The sequence below is a fragment of the Ptychodera flava genome, chromosome 9, assembly GCF_041260155.1.
Source record: "Ptychodera flava strain L36383 chromosome 9, AS_Pfla_20210202, whole genome shotgun sequence".
Taxonomy (NCBI): Eukaryota; Metazoa; Hemichordata; class Enteropneusta; family Ptychoderidae; genus Ptychodera; species Ptychodera flava.
The window spans coordinates 24,798,027-24,810,649 of NC_091936.1; positions in this window are offsets into that span (position 1 = coordinate 24,798,027).

The window sequence follows — 12,623 nt, forward strand, 5'->3', positions numbered from 1 at the left end:
CCTGTCAGGTGTTGTTATGATGTAATTTAAATCACTCAATTTCTTATCAATTAGATATGGCCCAAAGTAACGAGCATGGAGTGGTTTGCCAGGAACCGGAAGTAGAACAAGAACTTTTTGACCTGGTTCAAACTTCCGTTTTGAGGTGTTTTTATCGTATTTGGTTTTCATTGACTGCTGAGATGACTCAAGATTTTCTCTGGCTAACTCACATGCTTTAGAGAGTTTCGTACGAAAATCTGACACATATTGCAAAATATTCAGACAATCATCATCGTCTGATAGGAATTTCTCTTTAACGAGCTTAAGTGGGCCACGGACTGTATGTCCAAATACAAGCTCAAATGGGCTAAAACCAAGAGACTCTTGAATTGACTCTCTAACAGCAAAGAGCAGAAAATGAATTCCTTCATCCCACTGCTTCTCTGTGTCAAAACAGTAGGTCCTAATCATGTTTTTCAAAGTTTGATGAAATCGCTCAAGAGCACCCTGACTTTCTGGATGATAGGCGGATGACCTATACTGTTTAATGCCTAGCTGATCCATTACTTGTTGAAAAATTCCAGACATAAAGTTGGAGCCTTGATCGGACTGGACACATTTAGGGAGGCCAAATAAAGTGAAAAATTTGACTAAAGCTTTCACTATAGTCTTTGTCTTTATATTTCTCAGTGGTATGGCTTCTGGGAACCGAGTTGATGTACACATTATTGTCAACATGTACTCATTTCCTGATCTTGTTTTTGGTAGGGGCCCAACACAGTCTATTAGTATCCTACTAAATGGTTCTTGAAATGCAGGAATTGGCTGTAAAGGGGCCTTTGGAATGGTCTGATTTGGCTTTCCTACCATTTGACATGTGTGACAAGTTTTACAGAAATGTGCTACATCCTGCCTGAGATTAGGCCAATAAAAGTGACTGAGAATTTTATGATAAGTTTTCCTGACTCCTAAGTGACCAGCCCAGGGCGTTTCATGGGCCAGGCGCAATATTTCAGCACGATAGGGCTTTGGAACCACAATTTGATGTTTTATAGCCCAATCGTCATCAACCAAAACATCTGGAGGTCTCCATTTACGCATGAGAATACCAGATTTGTATAATAGGAAACAGAGCTATCTGAAGTTTTACCTTCATCATCTACCCTGTCAAACAAAGACAAAATATCTGGGTCTTTGTGTTGTTCTGCAATGAGATTTGATCTAGAAAATGTCTGACTTTGGTCAGCAGAAGTTTTACTGGAAGTTTCAAATCCACGAGGGATAACGGAATGATCCGTGTCAAACACCTGACTGAGAAAGGTGTCATTTAAGTCAACATCTGTGACATTATTTTTGAGAGTATTTTGATTCTCGGAAGTTTTCTTTGACATGGCTCGAGTAATGGCACATGATGGGAAAAGGCCGGGAATGTCTTCCTCTATTGGCTCTGGATTTTGATCTAAACTAGGATTATCAGTCACAAGTGGATTAGTAATGACCTTGTCCCCAGCAAGGTCGTTTCCAAGAAGAAGGTGAATCCCTTCAAAAGGCAAAAAAGGCCTAATACCTAAAGTCACAGGTCCAGAAACAAAGTCCGAAGACAAATAGACATTATGGAGAGGAACAGGAATGTAGTCATTACAATCTACCCCCTTAATAAGAACTTTAGAACCTGAAAATGACTTTTCAGAAAACGGCAGGGTATCTGCCAACAAAAGAGACTGGGAAGCCCCGGTATCTCTTAAAATTTTGACAGGGGTAGCGGAAGAAAAATCACTAGAAAGTGATATAAAACCATCATGAATAAATGGTTCGAAAATACCCATAATGCTATCTTGAGAAGAATTGACCTTGACCTCATTAATTGGGGATGAGAGGGGTTTAACCTCAGAAAATGTGTTGCACACATTATTAGACTCTAATTGAGTTGATGAAGAAATAAAGCCGGTGGGCTTAGATCCACTTTGACCACTTTGACCTTCACGTTTTCTTTTCAATTTGAAACACTCTGACATTAAATGGCCGTCTCTTCTTACAATAATTACAAGAAAGTGTACCGAACTGTTTGTCAGAAGGAGATTGAGACTTGGGATCTGATGATGTGGGAGTGTTACTTGAATTTTGTGAACTGTTGTCATTTGATTTTCTACTCTCCTTTGAAAAATTCTTGGATGAAAAGGACGAGTTAAATTTACCTGCATTGTTTCTGTATGAAAAGGACTGGGATGGTTTGCTGAGAAATGAAGATTTGTGGGTCAATGAATAATCATCGGCCAAACGTGCAGCAACCTCTAATGTATCTGCCTTTTGTTCATTGATAAACGTTTTGATGTCACTCCGGATGCACCTTTTAAATTCCTCAATCAAAACAAGTTGTCGTAATTTGTCATAATTCTGACTGACCTTTTCCGAAGAACACCAACGATCAAACAGTTGTTCTTTTGTTCGAGCAAATTCAACATAAGTTTGATCCTTCACCTTCTCACAATCCCTAAATTTCTGACGGTAAGCTTCAGGCACCAATTCATAGCCCTTGAGAATTAATTCCTTCACAGAATCATAATTTGAAGCCTGCTCTACTGACAACTGAATGTAAATTTCTCTGGCTTTACCCACCAAAGCACTCTGCAAAAGCATAGACCAGGACTCCTTAGGCCAATTCAGACTCTGAGCAATTTTCTCAAAATGAAGGAAATATTTATCAACATCCTTTTCTTGGAAAGGGGGAACTAACCTGAAATGCTTAGTGATGTCAAACTTGTCTGAAGGGAAGAATTTTCCTGACTGTCCAAGCTCTAAACGTTTTATTTCTACCTGCAATCGCTGTTCTTCTAATCGCAATTCTTTTTCTCTCTGTCTTTCTTCCATTTCTAATCTTTCCTGCCTTTCTTTTTCTTTCATTTGCAATTCTTTTTCTTTCATTTGTAATTCTTTTTCTTTCTGTCTTTCTTCCATTGCTAACTTTTCACGTGCCAAATCTGCCTGTATTTCTAACTCTAATTTTCTGAGTTCAAAGGAAGACTCAGGTTCATAATCTTTTAGGGCAGACTCCTCAAAATGGCCTGAATCAACTAAATGTTTTGCAATCTTGAACTGTATCTCTCGCTTGCGCATAGATCTTTTGACATCTACTTTAAGGAAATTTGCCAGTGCTATGAGGTTGTCTTTTCTGAGGGAATTAAATGTGTCCTGATCAAGGTCCTCCATAAATTCGTCTGGCTTGAATTCCGCCATGATTAAATTTCGCTGAGTTCACAGTGTACAGTAGTTTTAAAAAGGCTGGCAAAATGTTGTCAAACGGCTCAAAATGTTCGTATCCCGGACAAGCCCCCAATTTTGTTACGTGCAGAGAAAACGAACAAAAGGGTGAACTCAGCAGTTAACGTTTAAACAAAATTTATTACGAAAATAAAACTAATTGCTAAGTCAAGGATAGAGTACAAGCTTTAAAAGTGTACAGACTACTTATCTCAGCTGGGACGGCAAAGCTCCAGTCTCAGAGTTGTAACAGTCAGTTGGATGAATGAACAGTCCTTGCAGGCTTGAAGCTGCACAAAGTCCACAGTATAAATCCAGCGTTGGCAGTGAAGGTCTTGAAAAGTCTTGAGAATGACTACTGCTGGAGTTTAGTAACACACAAGAGACACGATCCCAAAAGTCTGACTGGAAGCTGTGCACGTCCCTTTTATAAAGGCATATAAGAACAATCTAGAACTTTTATTGACATGCTAATTACTGTTCTAAAATTATCTCCCTTACACAACTAATCAACTTTCCAGAACATTCCAAACATGACTAATTGAATTCAAGGTTGTGAGGTCATCAAGGGCAGTGACCTTGAGAATGTTCTAGACTAATTGAACTCAGGTCATGATGAGTGTGGGGGAAATGACCTACATAACAAAATGCATTAATGGAAATACAGTTCTTCGCAATGAATGAGTAAAAACAAATTTCTTCTTTCTTTGGTTTGAAATAAAGCATTATGAAATTCAAATTTATTTATCGGTTCAACTTAGAAGAAAATAAACGCGTCGTGGTTGTCATATGGAATGTATGAAATCAGAATTTGATCCATGATGTTAAATCTTTTTTTTAAAACATTACCCAAGTAAAACTGTAAAACACAACCTAACCTAACTCAACTCTTCAAAATTTTAAATTTTAAATTGATACCCTGAATAGAAACAATTATCGGTAGCGAATTCAACCAATAAAATTACTTTCATGAAAATGAAAGTTGAGTTTAAAAAACCTCAGAAGGAGGACGGTTTGAAAGTTTCTTCGATGTTTTTGAAGTACCCCTTAACAACATTTAACAAATCGGAGGACCCACCTTGCAACTCGTAATAAATTAAACTCTCCTAAATAAAAATAGCAGAGGCGACACTTGTAAATGTTTGTGTGCTAGTAATTTGCAACACATGAGTCACTTTTTACCCTAGAAAAAAATCATGTACAACTGATCACTAGAAGGTAATACAAAAGCTAAGTTAATTTATTTTGCATGCAAAACTGTCTTGTATGGTGTTTGAAGTTAAAGGTCTCTAAAAGATCGTGTAAACACGTCAAAGACAGAGGAGTCAGCGTCCTCAGTGCCTGATGGTTGAGGAGGGTTGTCAAACGTGATACGCGATGCACAAGTGAGAAAATATTTGAAAATTGTTTTCTCTTGGAGTAATTTTACGCATTCTTACACCTTGAAAACTTATCAACAGTTACTGCTTCTGCCCTGCTACAATATCTACCTTTGTTTGCCGATGAAAATTCAATAGCATTCCTATTATTTTTGATTTCCTCAAAAAGACAGTTTGTTTACATGTGATAGTGAACATGACCATTTAGATGCAGGTCTCGATAATAAATACTCAGACTTTTCAAAAGCGTTTGAAGGAAATAATATTGAAGACACATTACTTAACATCAAAACATCCTATGCATTCTTGTCTGACTTTACAGAAACTGAAAAAACAGCTACATCCGCTGTCATAGCTTGTCAATTTAGACAGCTACTGTCTAAAAATTAAAATGCTACAATGTAAAAACTCATATTAATTGTTTTATTTATTAATGACAGTAATGAGTCGTATTTGCCATGGCCATTCCTTGTCAGTCTTTCAAAATCATTGACAGCTTGATATCAGAGAATAGTTTTGGTTTGCTCGGGCCAACCTGTGAAGCTAATACTTCAAAGCCGATCAATACCTGCATATAATGTTCCACTTATAGGTACTTTGTGTCAACTTTCACTGTGATTGTATGGAAAGACGTCTACATGGTTTGTTAGAATCAAAAGGCACAATGAATACGAGGTCCTTTGGTTTCATGTTTCCGCTGAAGAATGCTGCAAATATTTACCTGTTGAATGTTATCCTAAATTCAAGATTAAAACTAGTTTATGGACTTTTTAAACATTTTCGCTTTTGTCTTATTTCAAATGATATCCCTAATTAACTGGATAATTGAAAGATAAATTTTGAAATTGATCAAACTTTCTTTGTATGTTTTAAAAACGTTAAGTACAACTAATGTCCTTAGGTCAGTGCTCTTAACTCTCTAGCGATGCGGGTATTATAAATCACAGCTGTCACCTTTGATGCATTTTTGTTGAGCTTGGAGTTGAGAGGTGAATGGACTATAATGCAAATTACTTTATACTCTTTACAATGCCACTGATTCCATATTACCAAGTAGTACTAGTCAACGCGTATTACATTAGGTTGAAATACTTGGAAAACACATCTCTTTGTCTAAGAAAGAAAATGCATTAATGGAAATACAGTTCTTCGCAATGAATGAGTAAAAACAAATTTCTTCTTTCTTTGGTTTGAAATAAAGCATTATGAAATTCAAATTTATTTATCGGTTCAACTTAGAAGAAAATAAACGCGTCGTGGTTGTCATATGGAATGTATGAAATCAGAATTTGATCCATGATGTTAAATCTTTTTTTTAAAACATTACGGAAGTTATACCACTCTCCGCCTCGTGCCCATTGTTCTAACCATGCTCTCTAATTTCCATAACCGAATATTTTATAATTACCACCTGGCTTTCTTTTGTTTAAAAAGTGTCCGATTTACAAGTTCTTTTGTTTAAAAGTGTCCGATTTACTAGTAAATCGGACAGTTCTTTTGTTAAAAACTGTCCGGTTTACTAGTAAATCGGACACTTTTAAACAAAAGAACTTGTAAAATGGACACTTTTTAAACAAAAGAAAGTCACGTGGCGACGAGTAAAAAAAAAACAAATGCGAGACATTATACCAGAAGAAATTTATTTCACCATCAAGTACAGAGTAAAGACACTTTAAAAGAATCACCGGACTGAATTAATTTTGCACGACTGTACATCTCAAAATCAATTACAGGTCACCGTGAAATAACGGTATTGAATGCAAATATCACTTCTGTGTTAAGGTTATTGTTATCACGATCATTCGAAGCTGAAATTTAAGACTTCAAAGTCAGTTATCAACACTGAATGTAGAGGTTTCAGTCGTCTTTGGTAAAGTTAAATCTAGCTACAGGCAAACACACACGCAGTACCACAGTCATTGTGGATCTACACGTATTTTTTTGTACTTGCAGTTTTTGTTGCGCCTTTCTCTGACGTGGCTGTGTAGCTTGGTCTTCCGATTGTGGCCGTTAGCACTGGCGTGACAGGGGGACTTTTCTTTTCCATCTTTGGCTTTGGTAGTTGAAGTGCACCGGATACAGCTTTCATTTGTACTTCATCCGCCATATCGAAATACGTAGAGCGACTCGGCAATTGCGTGTATGCTGCTCAAAGTTTTCGACCCAAATGAGCAAAGCGTGACTCTAACGTCGATCTGCAAACACCTTTTCACTTCATTCAACCAACCAATCAATCAAACATAATTCATACAATTCAAATCAAACCAGGTGCGCAACCACGTCATCGCACTACAATAGCAACACATGTCAACTTTGTTTTATCCAATCATGGGTTATTTTTTTATACTTTCGTTCAACAAGGTGTCAAAACGCGTCAATGTTTTCCTGCCAAAGTTTCAACTTGCTCTGCACTAAAATTACAAATAAAAACTTTCGGCGTGCAAACAAGGCTCTAAAACTCGGCAAATTCGTGGTATAACACGGTCAGCGAACTCGTAGTCGGCGGTTTCCGGAATTTAACGGTACAGTTTGCCATAAAACTCCTCGGCCCTGCGGGCCTCGGAGTTTTACTGGCAAACTGTACCGTTAAATTCCGTAAACCGCCTCCTACTCGTCCGCTTACCTATAGTAAAACTGTAAAACACAACCTAACCTAACTCAACTCTTCAAATTTTAAATTTTAAATTGATACCCTGAATAGAAACAATTATCGGTAGCGAATTCAACCAATAAAATTACTTTCATGGAAATGAAAGTTGAGTTTAAAAACCTCTGAAGGCGGACGGTTTGAAAGTTTCTTCGATGTTTTTGAAGTACCCCTTAACAACATTTAACAAATCGGAGGACCCACCTTGCAACTCGTAATAAATTAAACTCTCCTAAATAAAAATAGCAGAGGCGACACTTGTAAATGTTTGTGTGCTAGTAATTTGCAACACATGAGTCACTTTTTACCCTAGAAAAAAATCATGTACAACTGATCACTAGAAGGTAATACAAAAGCTAAGTTAATTTATTTTGCATGCAAAACTGTCTTGTATGGTGTTTGAAGTTAAAGGTCTCTAAAAGATCGTGTAAACACGTCAAAGACAGAGGAGTCAGCGTCCTCAGTGCCTGATGGTTGAGGAGGGTTGTCAAACGTGATACGCGATGCACAAGTGAGAAAATATTTGAAAATTGTTTTCTCTTTGGAGTAATTTTACGCATTCTTACACCTTGAAAACTTATCAACAGTTACTGCTTCTGCCCTGCTACAATATCTACCCTTTGTTTGCCGATGAAAATTCAATAGCATTCCCATTATTTTTGATTTCCTCAAAAAGACAGTTTGTTTACATGTGATAGTGAACATGACCATTTAGATGCAGGTCTCGATAATAAATACTCAGACTTTTCAAAAGCGTTTGAAGGAAATATTATTAAAGACACATTACTTAACATCAAAACACCCTATGCATTCTTGTCTGACTTTACAGAAACTGAAAAAACAGCTACATCCGCTGTCATAGCTTGTCAATTTAGACAGCTACTGTCTAAAAATTAAAAATGCTACAATGTAAAAACTCATATTAAATTGTTTTATTTATTTATGACATTAATGAGTCGTATTTGCCATGGCCCTTCCTTGTCAGTCTTACAAAATCATTGACAGCTTGATATCAGAGAAGAGATTTGGTTTGCTCGGGCCAAACCTGTGCAGCTAATACTTCAAAGCCGATCAATACCTGCATATAATGTTCCACTTATAGGTACTTAGTGTCAACTTTCAGTGTGATTGTATGGAAAGACGTCTACATGGTTTGTTAGAATCAAAAGGCGCAATGAATACGAGGTCCTTTGGTTTCATGTTTCTGCTGAAGAATGCTGCAAATATTTACCTGTTGAATGTTATCCTAAATTCAAGATTAAAACTAGTTTATGGACTTTTTAAACATTTTCGCTTTGTCTTATTTCAAATGATATCCCTAATTAACTGGATAATTGAAAGATAAATTTTGAAATTGATCAAACTTTCTTTGTATGTTTTAAAAACGTTAAGTACAACTAATGTCCTTAGGTCAGTGCTCTTAACTCTCTAGCGATGCGGGTATTATAAATCACAGCTGTCACCTTTGATGCATTTTTGTTGAGCTTGGAGTTGAGAGGTGAATGGACTATAATGCAAATTACTTTATACTCTTTACAATGCCACTGATTCCATATTACCAAGTAGTACTAGTCAACGCGTATTACATTAGGTTGAAATACTTGGAAAACACATCTCTTTGTCTAAGAAAGAAAATGCATTAATGGAAATACAGTTCTTCGCAATGAATGAGTAAAAACAAATTTCTTCTTTCTTTGGTTTGAAATAAAGCATTATGAAATTCAAATTTATTTATCGGTTCAACTTAGAAGAAAATAAACGCGTCGTGGTTGTCATATGGAATGTATGAAATCAGAATTTGATCCATGATGTTAAATCTTTTTTTTAAAACATTACGTAAGTTATACCACTCTCCGCCTCGTGCCCATTGTTCTAACCATGCTCTCTAATTTCCATAACCGAATATTTTATAATTACCACCTGGCTTTCTTTTGTTTAAAAAGTGTCCGATTTACAAGTTCTTTTGTTTAAAAGTGTCCGATTTACTAGTAAATCGGACAGTTCTTTTGTTAAAAACTGTCCGGTTTACTAGTAAATCGGACACTTTTAAACAAAAGAACTTGTAAAATGGACACTTTTTAAACAAAAGAAAGTCACGTGGCGACGAGTAAAAAACAAAAACAAATGCGAGACATTATACCAGAAGAAATTTATTTCACCATCAAGTACAGAGTAAAGACACTTTAAAAGAATCACCGGACTGAATTAATTTTGCACGACTGTACATCTCAAAATCAATTACAGGTCACCGTGAAATAACGGTATTGAATGCAAATATCACTTGTGTGTTAAGGTTATTGTTATCACGATCATTCGAAGCTGAAATTAAGACTTCAAAGTCAGTTATCAACACTGAATGTAGAGGTTTCAGTCGTCTTTGGTAAAGTTAAATCTAGCTACAGGCAAACACACACGCAGTACCACAGTCATTGTGGATCCACACGTATTTTTTTGTACTTGCAGTTTTGTTGCGCCTTTCTCTGACGTGGCTGTGTAGCTTGGTCTTCCGATTGTGGCCGTTAGCACTGGCGTGACAGGGGGACTTTTCTTTTCCATCTTTGGCTTTGGTAGTTGAAGTGCACCGGATACAGCTTTCATTTGTACTTCATCCGCCATATCGAAATACGTAGAGCGACTCGGCAATTGCGTGTATGCTGCTCAAAGTTTTCGACCCAAATGAGCAAAGCGTGACTCTAACGTCGATCTGCAAACACCTTTTCACTTCATTCAACCAACCAATCAATCAAGCATAACTCATACAATTCAAATCCTGAAACAGGTGCTCAACTGCGTCATCGCACTACAATAGCAACACATGTCAACTTTGCTTTATCCAATCATGGGTTATTTTTTTATACTTTCGTTCAACAAGGTGTCAAAACGCGTCAATGTTTTCCTGCCAAAGTTTCAACTTGCACTGCACTAAAATTACAAATAAAAACTTTCGGCGTGCAAACAAGGCTCTAAAACTCGGCAAATTCGTGGTATAACACGGTCAGCGAACTCGTAGTCGGCGGTTTCCGGAATTTAACGGTACAGTTTGCCATAAAACTCCTCGGCCCTGCGGGCCTCGGAGTTTTACTGGCAAACTGTACCGTTAAATTCCGTAAACCGCCTCCTACTCGTCCGCTTACCTATAGTAAAACTGTAAAACACAACCTAACCTAACTCAACTCTTCAAAATTTTAAATTTTAAATTGATACCCTGAATAGAAACAATTATCGGTAGCGAATTCAACCAATAAAATTACTTTCATGAAAATGAAAGTTGAGTTTAAAAAACCTCAGAAGGAGGACGGTTTGAAAGTTTCTTCGATGTTTTTGAAGTACCCCTTAACAACATTTAACAAATCGGAGGACCCACCTTGCAACTCGTAATAAATTAAACTCTCCTAAATAAAAATAGCAGAGGCGACACTTGTAAATGTTTGTGTGCTAGTAATTTGCAACACATGAGTCACTTTTTACCCTAGAAAAAAATCATGTACAACTGATCACTAGAAGGTAATACAAAAGCTAAGTTAATTTATTTTGCATGCAAAACTGTCTTGTATGGTGTTTGAAGTTAAAGGTCTCTAAAAGATCGTGTAAACACGTCAAAGACAGAGGAGTCAGCGTCCTCAGTGCCTGATGGTTGAGGAGGGTTGTCAAACGTGATACGCGATGCACAAGTGAGAAAATATTTGAAAATTGTTTTCTCTTTGGAGTAATTTTACGCATTCTTACACCTTGAAAACTTATCAACAGTTACTGCTTCTGCCCTGCTACAATATCTACCCTTTGTTTGCCGATGAAAATTCAATAGCATTCCTATTGTTTTTGATTTCCTCAAAAAGACAGTTTGTTTACATGTGATAGTGAACATGACCATTTAGATGCAGGTCTCGAAAATAAATACTCAGACTTTTCAAAAGCGTTTGAAGGAAATAATATTGAAGACACATTACTTAACATCAAAACATCCTATGCATTCTTGTCTGACTTTACAGAAACTGAAAAAACAGCTACATCCGCTGTCATAGCTTGTCAATTTAGACAGCTACTGTCTAAAAATTAAAAATGCTACAATGTAAAAACTCATATTAAATTGTTTTATTTATTTATGACATTAATGAGTCGTATTTGCCATGGCCCTTCCTTGTCAGTCTTACAATATTATTGACAGCTTGATATCAGAGAATAGTTTTGGTTTGCTCGAGCCAAAGGGGAAGTTTATGTGCAGCTAATACTTCAAAGCCGATCAATACCTGCATAATTATAGGAACTCTGTGTGAACTTTGAGTGTGGTTGTATGGAACGAGTTCTACATGGTCTGTCAGAATCAAGAGGTGCTAATAAGTAACAGGTCCTTTGATTTTATGTTTTTTCTGCTGAAACAATGCTGCCAATTTTTGCGTGTTGAATTTAAGCCTAAATTCCAGATTTTGTGGCCGGTTTAAACCATTTCGCCTTCACCCTGTTTCAAATGATATCCCTTATAAACTGATTAATTTAGAGAAATATTTTGAAATTGATCAAACTCTCTTTGTAGGTTTCAAAAACGTTTGGTATAGCTAATATCCTTGGGTCAGTGCTTTTTACTCTCGAGCGATGCGGGTACTACAAATTACAGCTGTCATCGATGATAGATATTTGTTGGGGTTGTTGACATCCAAAACGAACGCCGACATCGTCTGATAAACTTTGTAGGTTATGCAAACTCCATACATTGCCTTTTTAAGATAAGCGATTTAGTTAAGCAAATCAAATGTTTGCAAAATCGCTATCTGTATCTCGAAGTCGCTATATCACTCAATACTGCTAAACTCCTCCCATCGATGTACACGCCTCTACATGGTAGGTGTACTTCATTCTGATGAGTTACTTTAGTAAACACCTACTACCTGGTCATGAGGGCTACAGCGCCCGTTTATTACCCCAAGGGGCAGTGCGTTAACAGAAACACATCGCTATTCTCCGAGGCCGTAGGCCGAGGGGTATAGCGATGTGTTCTGTTGGAATGGAAAATCTATCTGTTTCAGAAAGAGGCTTATCGCTCATTCCCGGCCCACATCACGTTCTAGTCACCCGCCATTGTTTCAAAGCTGCATACGACACGACAGTCACGTGACCGAGCACTTTTCCAAATTTGGTCAAAACCATTTCCATAGGGAAATACGTTTTCAAAAAATACCCTCTGACGTCACTTTTGTCGATTAAGTGGGGACTAGACGTATCTATTTTCTCGTCACGTGACGTATTCTTGCGAATCACAACACGGAAGAGCATATGGAGTGTTACAATACTATTTATGTAGGTGGTGTCTTACCATTTTAGGATGACACATGCCCAAGTGGCAAATTTTAAGGAGTGGCATG